This window comes from Ambystoma mexicanum, chromosome 2p (assembly GCF_040938575.1).
Source record: "Ambystoma mexicanum isolate Mex_15411 chromosome 2p, UKY_AmexF1_1, whole genome shotgun sequence".
Lineage (NCBI taxonomy): Eukaryota > Metazoa > Chordata > Amphibia > Caudata > Ambystomatidae > Ambystoma > Ambystoma mexicanum.
Window position 1 is genome coordinate 402,862,464 of NC_090923.1, and position 14,279 is coordinate 402,876,742.

Here is a 14,279-nt window from a genome sequence, read left to right on the forward strand (position 1 = left end):
GTTTGACACTGCCACTCATGTGCAACTGTCATGTGTGTATCAAACCATTGTACAGTGCCCTGATGCCTGTGTTCTATCTCTCCCTGTCTGCAGCGTTGACTGATGAAGAGGGCGGAGACGGTGCTGTGGAGCACAGCAGCAGGGATGCCACCGCCAGCCGGAGACGCAATGCCCAGCTCCCCTCTGAGGTAATCATATCTTCCGGGACTGAGGAGTCTGGTGCTGCGTCCATGGCCGAAGCTGCAGCGGGAAATTCCAAGAGACTGAGGTGGGAGGTGGATTCCTCGGCAGCAGACGTGGCAGCTGAGCCCCCACAGTGGCCTACGGAGGAAGATGGTATGGAGTCATCCAGGTTGGTGTGGGGTTTGGTTGAGGAGGAGGCCATGACAGCCCCACACATGGGGCCTGGAAGGGGGGATTCCACTGGTGCTAGTGGTGCAGTCCTGCGGCAGGGACAGGAGGCAGCACAGGCCACCACGGAGGTGCCTGTGTGTAATCCTGTCCCCGATCCTCTGACTGCATCGTCCGGCACCAGCAGGGATGCCTTCGTCCAGACCTATTTTCAGGGAGGGGATGCGCAAACAACAATTGGCCTTCCTCTCCCTGCGGACGTGGCAATCCGTGACTGGATTGAGCCTGCCCGAGCTGGTGTGGCGTTGCGCCAATGTGGTATTCGGGATGACGTGCTGGGTACTCGTCTGGACAATGCGCATCATTTCGAATACCTGTTCGGCCGTGTCACACTACTAGGACAGGTCGTCAGCACTGGGTTCCTCTGTGTGCTGGATCTTCTTGCAACCCCCTCCTCAACTGAACCCCCTATGCACCAGTCATCCTCCGTACCATTTGTACAGTCAAAACGAAATAATAATAATAATAATAATAATAATATCTATTGTATAAAGTATCATTTTGCATATTTACTATTACTCTACAATGACCTAAAATTAAAACACATTCCATAATTAAAATGTGCTCCTGCCACACTGAAATGCACAGATGTGTGGCCATCAAATCCCAAGAATACCTTCAATGTTTATGGGATTCACTTCCCTTGCTTTCTCGTGTGGTGGGATTCAGTATCTTAATTTCTTTATAGTTCTTAGGCCAAAGACTTTCGACTGTGCAGGCATTTTGTTTCACCTCCTGTATGACCATTTTGACCTATCTTGGCGGTTCTCCTGCGGCCTTCTGGTATCTGTAGATTCACTCAGACGGGGATCGACCAGAGTTTCTCGGAGCAGCACTTTCCTTGTAACTGGATTCTAGGCCGGTACCACGGAAGCAGGAGTTTTCCTTGCTCGGCTTATCTGTGTCGATACGCTGCGTGTACCGTTAACATCTGCTGCAACACTCTTGGGCTATTTCGGTCTTAAGATTCCTTCTGCAGAGGTTTCGCGGGGTTTTGTCGAAAAGGGCAAGGTTGTGTCTCTCTTCGCCAGCCTCTCGATGTTTGCCGCCTCTCTCCTCCTCTTGTACTGCCGGGTCTGGATAGCTGTCTCGTTGTGGGTTCTGTCTTCCTCGCACTGTGCTCTCTTGCTCCACCTTTTATTCCTGTGAGGAAAGTAAAGGGCCGTCAGGTATGTGTGGGTTTGGTTAATTGCCTGACTCTGACTGACCATGGTGTCGGGACATGTCAGGTAAACAGTTCTATGTGTCGGTTGTCTTTCGTGGGGAACTAAGGTGTTTTGTCTGAAAGGTGGGGGTTAGAGTGTTAGCTTGTTCTATGGGGTAGGATGGGGAAACAGTCCTATATCGAAAAAGAGGGGGTTTTGGTGAACTCAGAAGGGTGGGTTTTGGAGGGGTTTTGAACTGAGTATGAGGGTTTGCGAGGCAAACGGGAATGACAAGAAGTATTATTATGAAGTGAACAGGGGGAATTGTGGGATTGGTAGTGTTTTGTCTGAGCAGATGGGGAGTGTGGAAAATAGTGACTAGAGAGGCATGGAAAAGAATGACCAGCAGTATGCGGGTAGTGAACAGAAAAACAGGGATTCTGGGAGGTTGCAGTTTTAAAATGCAACAGGGTTTGGGCCCCAAGGGTATTTGCAGGATATTGAGGGGGTGTTGGATTGGTACAGGAGAGGTCTAATGGGAGGAAGGGAGGTAGATGTAGTACAACCTATAAAGATTTTAGGGATCTCACTCTCCTCGTCTTCTTCTCTGGTACAATAGTGCATCTCCCATGGGTTATTCTCCTGAGCATAACCCCGCTCTCACCTACCCAGGTGATCTATTCTCACTTTTTCAGTCCCAGGTTTGGGATCATATTGTGTCAGCTCTTTTTTGGCAACCTGAATAAGTGTTTCTCGCGGCTCGCTTGTGAGAATACCGTAAGGTTTCTCACATGCCGTTGCCCTATGCTGCTTAGACAGTGGTTTTTCATCTGGATATTCCCTGATAGAACATCCAAGTTGTTGGTCCAAGCCTTCTAGCTTATAACTAGGATTTTTACTGCTGGGGATCTCCAGACTTTCCTGGTTGTTTAGGGTGTATGTGGGGGGTGATTTTAAAAGTTCTCTCACCTCTCTTTCTCTTTCTATTTTCGTCCCCTTTTTTTGCATGTCCCGTAATTCCTCCTCTATTTTTTCAGGGCCGATTTCCATACCATGCCCCACTCTCCACAGAATAGGCATTGTTCAGGTTGAGAGGACTCTGACTCTTCTAGAGACCTGGTAGATGTTAATTCTTTCCAGTTCTTATTCTGGAGGCTAAAAAAATGTCCAGGGTGTTATAGTTGTCTAGTTATTTTTCCTCCTTTGTTAGTCCACCCTATATGTTCTCTGCTGAGTAGTAAGGATGGGGTTTCTGAACTTCGTTTTCAGTAGAAGTGGTGTTAAGACCCCCTTGTGATGTTTCAATAGATGGCATTTCCTCCAAGATGTCATATATTGGGTTTTCTTTGGGTATTTCTCTCAATTCGGATTTCCTATATATTTACACAGCCAAATGTCCCTTTTCCTCTGTTCTAAAACTGTGGGAATGAGATGCATCCTGTATATCTTTCCCCCTCGCCTGGAATGAAGTAGTGAGTACATTCTTTAGCAACAGACTTTTGTACTTCCGTTGCCAAGAGAGGTGATGATCTATTAAGGTTTCTACCTCCAGTGTTGCAGGATTTGGAACTTCTGGGAAGAGGAAGGGATGGTCTGTTGAAGACTCAGAAACAGGAATTCTGGGAGGTGCCAGTTTGAAGTGCAACAGGGTTTGGGCTTCTTGGGTATTTACGGGATATCGAGGGGATGTCGGATTGGGACATGAGAGGTATAATGGTAGGAAGGGAGGCAGATGTAGTACAGCCTATATAGATTTTAGGGATCTCGCCCTCCTCTACTTCTTTCTCTGGGAAAATACTGCATCTCCCATCAGTTATTCTCCGGAGCTTAACCCGGTCTCCCCTACCAAGGTGATCTATTCTCGCTCTTTCGGTCCCAGGGTTGTGAGCCCTTCTTTGGCCACCTAAATAAGGGTTTCTCGAGGCTCACTTGGGAGAATACCCTCAGGTTTTGCGTAATACACAGCCCTGTCAAGGACCTTTGATAAAAAGGGAATGGTTGCAATAGGGCAGTAATTCCATATAACCTCAGTGTCAAGTGTTATCTTCTTAAGAACAGGAGTGATCCAGACCTCCTTGAGACATTCAGGAACCATAGCATGTGAGAAGGAAGAATTAATAATCTTCAAGGCTAATTTTATATATTATATATTAATTTATATACATATGCTAAAAAAAAAGAAAAAAACAGCCTTTGCAGCACTCAACTTCTAAGCTGTGGGTGCCTCACGGGCAGAAGAACGGCTCTCTCCTCTAAGCATAGAAACTGTCGTAACCAGAAACCAACACTGTAGTGACCATTCAGCTTCCAAAAAATACTCGGGCACTCGTGAGTAAAAGTGCTACAAATTGTGTTTATTCAAAAATATAAAAATTTAAAATATATATTGCCAGTTACAATCAGTCTATGGCAGCATGAAGAAGAGGGTGGTGAAGGAAAAGATGGGCACCACTGGTTAACCTAAATCAAAATTGTGTACTGAAGTAATATCAAAGTTCCAGATTGGTTGACATATGTTCCGAGGAGCAGACTGGTAGAAAGAACCAGGGACACCAGGACCCAAAGAGCCAGTCGCTCTCACTCTTCTCAGCTTAAAGGAGCTGATTGTAGGTTCCAGTATGTTTCAAAACACTTAGTCATTTTAGACGTTTTTTAATGTATTAGATATGTTCTCAAATGGGAGCTTCAATAATGAATTACAGGATCCTCTTTCATAGAGTATATGATTTTAAATATAACACATGTGAGGCCAGCTGTTGCCTCATCAGTAAGGGCTCATCAGCCAAGGCATTTCGGAGTATGTCTCCTTCATCAGGGCCAATCCCTACCATATATCATCATATATAATCATAGATAATTAATTCAACATTTCCATTTGTGCAAACCAAAATCAAATCGCTTAAAAAAGATAAAGAAAATCTTTAAGAAAATAATTCTAATTTCAGTGTCATAAATGGAACTTGCATCAAAACGGTGAAAAAATAGAAAGAAATACCAAATTGAGCAGTGTATCAACAATACAATAACTCAATCGGAACGGACCAATGTGAGAGTGTTTAAATCAGTCATGCACACATTTTGTAAGTGGACAATACCCCTAAGATCACAGTATGCGATCGTGAAAAATTAAAGCTTACCTTCTGAAAATGAGCGAGGGTGCTCTGTTCTCAATAGCTGTACCTGTCATGTTCCAAGATTCCATGCGCAGAAGTGGCACAAACCAACCATCCCACTGTGGTCTTGACACCAGCAAGACTAATCTTACACAGGCCTCTGCAACCCCAGTAGGGAAGGACGGTTAGGGACACAATGGTTTGATCGGTATGGGTGATGAGGGTAACCGGAGTGAGGGTTAGGGGAAGGTAGAGGATGGGTAGGGGGACATAGGGTAAACTAGCAACTGTACAACATGGTCATGCACCCACATGCATACAGTCCAAAACAAACATATAGCACAAGTTAGCCAGTAATGCACTTAGCTCTGGATGTGAGTGCTTGCCTTCTGCCTGCGCACTCTCTTGTCCGGTATCTGGAGCCGTTCAAATGCTGCAAAGAGAGCTTGCATTAGTAATTTTGCTATGTGCCGCACATGGCTCACAAAAGTACATGCAGCTGGTCAAACAGCTATGACTGGTGACACGCCCAAGGTAGGGTTAATGTAAAGCGGGAGCTTGAGGCCATCTTTTTCCACACATGCAAGGTTCATACGTTAGCCGCATGTGGCTTTATACATGAAGGTCTCTTTCAGGCTACACGTCGCGGTTTACATGCAGCCATTAGGACTCAGCCTCACGTGACTGTATGTGCAGCAAGTAGGGCTCAGCAGCACGTGGCTACAAGCATGCGGTTTCTAGATCGGCAGCACGTGGCGATAGGCATGCAGTTCTTTAAGAGTTAACCGTGCTTGCTTATAAGCATGCGGTTCGTGATGAGTTGGGTGTTCAGTGTGACGTGATTTGTTGGCCTCCCATGGCTTTAATGCATCTGGGTTGGCCAGAACTAATCCTGCATGCAGGACAGTGCAACTCCTAGTGTGGCTTGAAAGATGAAGTTACTTGCCCAGAGGCTGCTGGGAAACGTAGTTTGTGGGGCCTTTCTCCTGCAATGAGGGCAAATAAGCCTTTTATAAGGCTACAATGTTTTTTCTTTGCTTCTGCTCTGCTTGCTTTCCTGGCTTCCCTTGTCTGGGGCCTTTGTGGTGTGGTTCTTAAACCCACCCCCACACCCAATCCACAGACACTTGCAGTCTGTGCCCTGACAGTACCGATACTAGAAACAAATTTAAAAAGGGCAATTAAAGGGATCCTCAGTAGTTTAATGATGGGATTGCTACAACGTGCATACTGTATGCTTACCTGCTTCTTTTCGGTTCACAGTCAAAGTTTCGAAAACAAAAGGCTGGAATGCCTTTTTCCCGGCAGTCAAAGGACAGAAAAAAAGGCTCATTTTTTTTTTTTTATGGGGGGGTTCCACCCAGCCCCCCGTTTTCTTTTTAAAAAACTTGTTTTACATTCCAAACTAAAAAATATATAAATAAATACATTTTAAAAAAATGTCGATCCTTTTTTTCGATCCTTTTACTTTTGATCAAAAAGTCATTCTACCCTTTGTTTTCGAACATTTGACCGGGCACCTTTCTTGTCTAGTGCCAACGTGGCAGCGAAAACGCGTGCGAGATTGCGTCAGCGTTTAAATAAACTGGTAGCTAAGGGGACCGTGTGGACGCCGAGGCGCGGCCCTCTCGGGAGCGTGGCAATGTCTACAGCATCTCATGTCCTGGCATATCCATGGTGACGGATAGGTCGGGACACGCGGGTCCCTCATGTAAATGTAATGACAGTTATATAATGAGGCTTTGAGTGTGCTATAAAACGAGTGTTTTAAAGCGGAAGCACCAATGTAGGGATGCATTGTATTAAACTGTAAAATTAATGTGTAAAATTAATGTTCTGGCAAAAACGTCTAAGCTCCATAGAAACGCGAACATTATTCTGCAATACTGGTAATCAAATGTACATGTCAATCATGCTAAAATGTTCACTTTCAAATGTCGTTGATATTATTTGAGAAACAATGCACGTTTTCCCAAAACAGGTAATACATTGTGAATTTATGTAACATAGTAAGACTGTTAATGTGCAATAAAATCTATGTTTAGAGAGAACGCATAGATCTTTGGATACATGAATTGAATTATAAGATGGATATGCGTAAAATGGCACGTTACTCTGTGTAATTGGAGGAAAATCTTCATGAAAGCCTGGTAGTTAAATCCGTGGCAAAGTCATTTCATTGGAAGTTGGCAAGATGATGTAAGAAAATTCACTACATGAGCTAGAGTAGTGTTGAAGGGAACAACACAAGGAGTGGTGTGGTTCAAATAAGGATAAAACCATTTGTAAGTTCAGTATGTCGGAAATCAAAACATCAAAGAATAATACATAGGTGCCATTGGGAACAGTCAGATGTAACACAGAAAGTTTATCTCCTCATTAATTCCATCTGGAGTCAAGGTTCCTAGGCAATAAATCCAGTAGGTTTCTCCTCTGTCAAGTTTAATGTTAATGTTTTCATGTGGGTTCGATCTGGTCACTTTTTCCACTATCTGGAACCTGATCTGTGAGATATGAGCCCAATTCACGCAAGCACCAAACGCAGAGAAGAAGCATGCGCAAACCAGCAATTGCGCGACATGCGTATTCATGGATTTTCCGAGGCATCTCTACCGATGGCTCAATAAACATCAAGCAGCGCTAGTAACGCCCCCAACATGCCCCCATGTGCAGGGAAAAGCCAGTGAAATGCCTAATACGGTGCAAGGCCCCATGCCAGCCATGGGCCAGCACACTGCCCTGCAACATAATCGTGTGAAAAATCAGCGCGTACCCCGGTCGCACCAGCCAAATCACGTGCAAAGGCCCGCGCATACCCCTTCCGCACCCCAGCATAATCACGTACCCCGGTCACATAGCCAAATCACGTGGAATAGGCTGTGCATACCCCATCCACATCCCAGCCTATTCGCGTACCCCGGTCGCACCAACCAAATCGCGTGGAAAGGCCCACACGGACCCCGTCCGCACCCCTGCGAATTTGCGAACCCCGGTCACACCAGCCAAATCGCATGTAAAGGCCTGCGCATACCCCTTCCATACCCCAGTGTAATTGTGTACCCCGGTCACACCAACCACATCGCATGGAAAGGTCCATGCATACCCAGTCAGCACCCCAGCAAAATCGCATTCCCCGGTCGCAGCAGCCAAATCGCGTGTAAAGGCCCACGCATACCCCTTCTGCACCCCATTGTAATCGAGTATCCTGGTCGCACCAGTCAAATCGCGTGTAAAGGCCCGCGTGTACCCCAGTCGCACCAGTCTAATCGCGTGGAAAGTCCTGCACATACCCCTTCCGCACCCCAGAGTAATCGCGTACCCTGGTCGCACCAGCCAAATTGCGTGGGAAGGGCCGCGCATACCCCGTCCGCACCCCAGCATAAGCACATACCTCGGTCGCACAAGCCAAATTTGTCTGTAAAGGTCAACGTGTACCCCCTGTGCATACCCCTTCTGCACCCCAGTGTAATCGTGTGCCACGGTCGCCCCAGCCAAATCATATGGGAAAGGCCGCATGTACCTCGTCCGCACCCCAGCAAATTTGTGTACTCCGGTTGCACCAGCCAAATCACGTTTAAAAGCCTGCCCGTACCCCTTCCGCACCCCAGTAAAATCGCATACCCTGGTTGCACCAGCCAAATCTCGTGTAAAGGCCTGCGCGTACCCTTCCGCACCCCAGTGAAATTGCGTACCCTGGTCACACCAGCCAAATCTTGTTTAAAGGGCTACATGTACCCCTTCAGCACCACAGCATAATCACGTACCCTGGTTGCACCAGCCACCTCGCTTGTAAAGGCCTGCGCGTTACCCGGTCGCACCAGCCAAATTGCATGGAAAGGACCACGTGTACCCCTTCCGCACCCCAGTGTAATCACATACCTTGGTTGCACCAGCCAAATCACATGGGAAGGGCCGTGGGTATCCCATCCGCACACCAGCGAATTCGCATACCCCAGTGCACCAGCCAAATCACATGTAAAGGCCCATGCGTACCCCTTCCGCACCCCAGCGTAATCACGTACACCGGTCGCACAAGCAAAATCGTGTGGAGAGAGCCGCGCATACCCCTTCTGCACCCCAGCCTAATCGTGTACCCCGGTCGCACCAGCCAAATCGGGTGGAAAGGCCAGTGTATGCGAACACACCAGACAGGCAGCCTACACCACATGGCCCCCCATCACCTGTGACCATATCCCGCAGGCAGCCCACACCACATGGGACCCCCCATCACCCGTGACAATACCCCGCAGGCAGCCCACACCACATGGGACCCCCATTATCTGTGACCCTACCCTGCAGGCAGCCCACACCACATTGCCCCCCATCACCAGTGGAATACCCTGCAGGCGGCCCACACCACATGGGACCCCCCATGACCTGTGACCATACCCTGCAGGCAGCCCACACCACATGACCCCATCACCCGTGACCATTCCTGCAGGCAGCCCACACCACATGGGACTCCCATCACCTGTGACCATACCCCGCAGGCAGCCCACACCACATGGCCCCCCATCACCGTGACCATACCCCGCAGGCAGCACACACCACGTGGGATCCCCCCATTACCCATGACCATACCCCGCAGGCAGGCCACATCACATGGGACCCCCCATCACCCGTGACCATACCCCGCAGGCAGCCCACACCACATGGGATCCCCCCATCACCCATGGCCATACCCTGCAGGCAGCTCACACCACATGGGACCCCCCATCACCCGTGATGGCAACCTACAAGCAGGCCCCAACTCATGGAACACCTGCACCCACGTTAGGGCAACCTGCAGGCAGGCCGTGCCTCACACTTGTGACATCAACCTGCAGGCAGTCCCTGTCTCATAACCCCCTCCCACTTGTGACGGCAACCTGCAGGCAGGCCCTGCCTCATGTCTCCCCACACCTATGACGGCAACCTAAAGGCAGGCCCCATCTCAAGTCCCCCCCACACCTGTGATGGCAACCTGCAGACAGTCCCCGCCTCATGTCCCCCCACACCTGTGACGGCAACCTGCAGGTGGGTCCTGACTCATGTCCCCCTCCACACCTGTGACAGCAACCTACAGGCAGGCCCTGACTAATGGAACACCCCCAACACACTGTGGACCGATAGACATAACTGTAGCAGATGTGAAATTAAATGCCACCACATGCTGCACACTCCAAGTGCACCTTAACACCCATCCATTCTCAGTGCACACCACAACATGCCACATGCCATTGGAAGTCAAACATGACACATGCATGCATGTGTGCACACACATGAACAAAATAGGCCAGCATCATGGACAGAGAACAAAGTAAGCAAGTGTGAAACTTGGGCTAAACCATCGAGACCAGACACCACTTTGATTTACCATGAAAAAATATATATTAAAAACAGTATTTAAGTCATACTCACATATAAAAAAAATCAAAGCACCATGAGTCAAAAAGCAAAAACATTGGATGTGAACAAACTAAAAATGAAATCAAAGATGTGGCCCATTTCCATGAATGTAGGTCCAAATGAAAACACAAATGAAAAGAAAACCATTAGTTTCCAAGCATAACATCCAGTTTCTAGAGTCATTATTCATCAGATGGTAAAGTCCAGATCTCATAGACAAGCACCAGCATCCTCTCTCTCAGGCTACATCTCTGAACTCCCTCAAGAGAACACCAGTCACACATAAACATTCTAACCAGTAACGTTCCATTGTCACTCATGACACTCACTTCAGATTCCATTAGGATGCAGGATACAACCAGATCCTTACATATATCCCCTCCTTATAGATATCAAAAAGACAACCAGTTAACTCAAGCATAACAGCTATATACAGCACACACACAGAAACACCCACAAGTTCGATGCACCTGCATCATCTCTACGAACTAAGAACATTCTGCTAACCACTTCCTATATTCCATGAACATCCACACCTCTGTGTGACACAATTACAACCAATGTCCCTTCTTCTTTCTACTAAGGGAAGAAGAGGCATCAAACTACTGGAAACCATTACTACACTTAACAAACATAGAGGCACCCATACCTCTCATCCAAATCTTAACTCCAACGTCCCCCAATAGAACACACACACAACTCCCTCACATCCTTCAATTGCAAACCGGTATGTGCCTCCACACATACCGCCTCCAACTAGAGTGAGTATCCCTGATAGTAGGGTATCTACTTCACTACTCAGTGACTCCATTACCCCAATTGTGCCCATGTTGAAAGTACTCCTCAGTACATCAAGCTCCTTTTTGTGAGAACCCCACTTCATACACCCAAGCAACACACAAACATCAATAACTCTGCTAAAATCCTCATATTATCATGACAACTACTGTAAAGCACAGCAACCATTAACTTTGCTTAACCATCAGCACACATACACTTTAACATAACCAAACTTTCCTTTATTCTGCATTATAAAAGTCCCACCTGTGGAGAAAAAAATTAGTGCAGAGAAACTCTACTTTATTTTCCACATACCAACATCTAGCAATAGTGACTACGCACCCTATACTTCAATAAAAAGTCCATCTGTGGAAGGAAATGTGTGTAGTTAAACATGCCAGTAACACTCTATTCCACTGCTAAGCATTTGCTAACAGAGGCCACGACTTTTACACTCCGTCCGTGCACACCAATCAATATCACGCACCACCACTTGCACCAGGCCCCCCATCACAAATGTTCTTAAAACACCAATACTGAGTAACATTTCAAAATATCACTAGAACTACGCATGTTTCAATCACTTCCTTCAAAAATGTCACTTTAAAACTCCTTTAAAACCCTTCACATCAGGATTTTAATTCTGCACGCTCCTGGGTGACTGAGCACAAACACCTTTGAAATCTAAACTCAAAACAAAATTTGTAAACAAAAATTGTAAACCTTGTTCTCTGCTCCTCAGCATTCAACCACTTTGATGGAGCACCCAAATATCTGGCCAACGTATCCCAGAAGAAACTACAACCATCAATTTCAAGCTCACACTCTCACACACTCAGGCTCTTTAAATGTTATACAGGCCTCACATGACATTTATCACCAAACTATTCCACTAATAAACAAATACTCAAAAGCAAAGAAAAACAATTGACTCCATTCCTTGCTCCTCGTGTCCACATCTTTAAACAAACAGTACCTTCGGGACACGACCCCACCTCTTGTCCACTTCATTAAACTAGAATACTTTCAGGGACACGGCCCCACATCATGTCCACATCTTTAAACTAAAAGTACCTTTAGGGACACGGCCCCTCTTCCGGCTCTATGATTCAGTGCTCTGCATCTTTGCGATATTGCTTTGATACCAATGTGACAGCAGCACACCATCTGATCCCTAATTGAGAGCGCAGACTTGAGAGCACAGACTATTCCAACTTCTACTTTTTGCACTCTCCTGCACAAGGAAACCTCCTACACAGTGCAGGCCGCTCCCTGCACTTCTCGCTGGCACACATTTTGCAAGTGTGTCACTCCACCTGAAAACAGCCGGTTCCAGAGCCTGATATATGCAGCCTTTTCTCCTCAGCAAAGCCAGAATTATGAGCCCCTTCCAGCGCTGTAATGGGCTCTAACTCCCTTATGTTGTTGCTGCATATTGGCTCCGACCCCCTTCATAAGCACATTTGTGACTCTGGATACCTCCAACTGTGCTATGGGCTCCAAGCCCCCAAGTGTATTCACGGCTACAAGTCCCTTAGGTGCAGGTACGGGCTCCAAGACCTCTCAAACGCTGGAATGGCCCCCAGGACCCTCCTCTGCTCCAGGCGCTTTGTACCTTTGCCCAAACTCTTTCAAACAACTTCCCTGTCACTTTTTGGCGGAGCTTAGGTTCGCAACCTCTTCTGATGCTGCTGCCCTGGGCTCCAAGCCCCCAGCTGCGCAGCATGGCTTCCTAATAATCCAGGCGTAACTTAGACTCTCAGGCCTCTTCAAATCGCTACAGCCTTGGGCACCAAGCCCTCCATGTCGCAGCTTGGGTTACCAACCCCTTAAACAGTCTTTGGGCCCTCAGCCCTGCCAAAGTCTCTTGACTTTCTCTGTGCTTGACTTGTCTAACTACTGACAGACCAGTTGGCCCCTGGCTTTGGTGCATCTCCTTATTTTCTGCACCTGTGCCCTTTGCGCTGGGCCCTTCAGCGCCTAGACATTAAGCACTCTTCCTGCCTGAGAGAGGGTCTTCCATGGTTTGGGGGCGGTTCGTGTCTCTTCTTCTGTGCTGTACCCCCAGCACAGCCAGCATCCTGGTCGCCAATGTGGAGCTCTGGGTTCTTGGCAAAATGACTCTGACATCAAGGTGTGGATGAGTACATTCTTTAATTAGTTTCCAAGCATAACATCCAGTTTCTAGAGTCATTATTCATCAGATGGTAAAGTCCAGATCTCATAGACAAGCACCAGCATCCTCTCTCTCAGGCTACATCTCTCAACTCCCTCAAGAGGACACCAGTCACACATAAACATTCTAACCAGTAACATTCCATTGTCAATCATGACACTCACTCCAGATTCCATTAGGATGCATGATGAGACCAGATCCTTACACATTCCTTCATGGTGAACTGTGAAAAAGATACGTATATACAAACAACCAGGGTCCATTGTCCCAAACCATGTGCTAAAATCCAGAAGTATAAAATCAAAAAAGAACTATGTACAATAAGTGGAGCAAAGTCCAATAACTCCAACTAAAAAAACAAAAAAAAATGAAACTTACACCTAATGAATTATATACAAAGGCAGCGGGCTAGTGTTTCGACTCACCATGTCCCCTCTAAGTCTCTGCCAGGGCATCATCGAACACTGCGTCCACTTCCCCTAGGCGGGCCTCAGCTCTCCCCTCGAGGGCTTGCAGGGACTGCAACATGCTACTCCGAAACTCCCTGCAAGTCTCCTCAAGGACCTCTGCCCGACGCAGTGTATTCTCTGCCCTGGCGATGTCTAGCCTCCCATGCCCTCTGCCTCTCTGCTCCGATCTGCTGGTCAAAACACTCCAACACGGAAGACATCCTTGTAGTTAGTAAGGTCCACGTTTTCCTCCTGGCAAATGGCTGATACCTGCCTCTCTTCCATTGGAAGCCCTCAGTCCTACACTGAGCCTGCTGCTGCTGAGAAGCCCGGTGCCTGCGCCTCAAGGACATCTCCGGGATGATAATAGCCCCCGCTGCTTGGTGCCTGCTCTTCCTCCATTGCCACATGTCCTTTCGCCGGTTGGATCTACGTGGTGACCATGTGTGCTGATCCTCATTCGACCCCCGACTCTGGCAGGGATGTGATTTCCACCAGAGTGGTCGCCGGGGTTGGGACAGGTGCCCAGGGGGCCCTGGTGGTATCTGGGCCAGAAGACGGCAGGGAGGACAACTGGCGCACAGAGGAGGCAGAAGAGGAAGGGTCACATAAGTGGCTAGCCGACGTACCCATTGTGATACCAGGAAATGTGCTGGCCAGTCAAAGAGATGGCAGATCTCCCTGTGATGACGTGCAAGCCCCATAATGGAAGCCTGCACATCATCACGAAGGGAGTCTGTCCACCTCGTGAGACCGGCTGGCACAGCTTCCACCCTATACCGAATGGTGACATCCGCAGGCATTGGTGTTTCCGTCT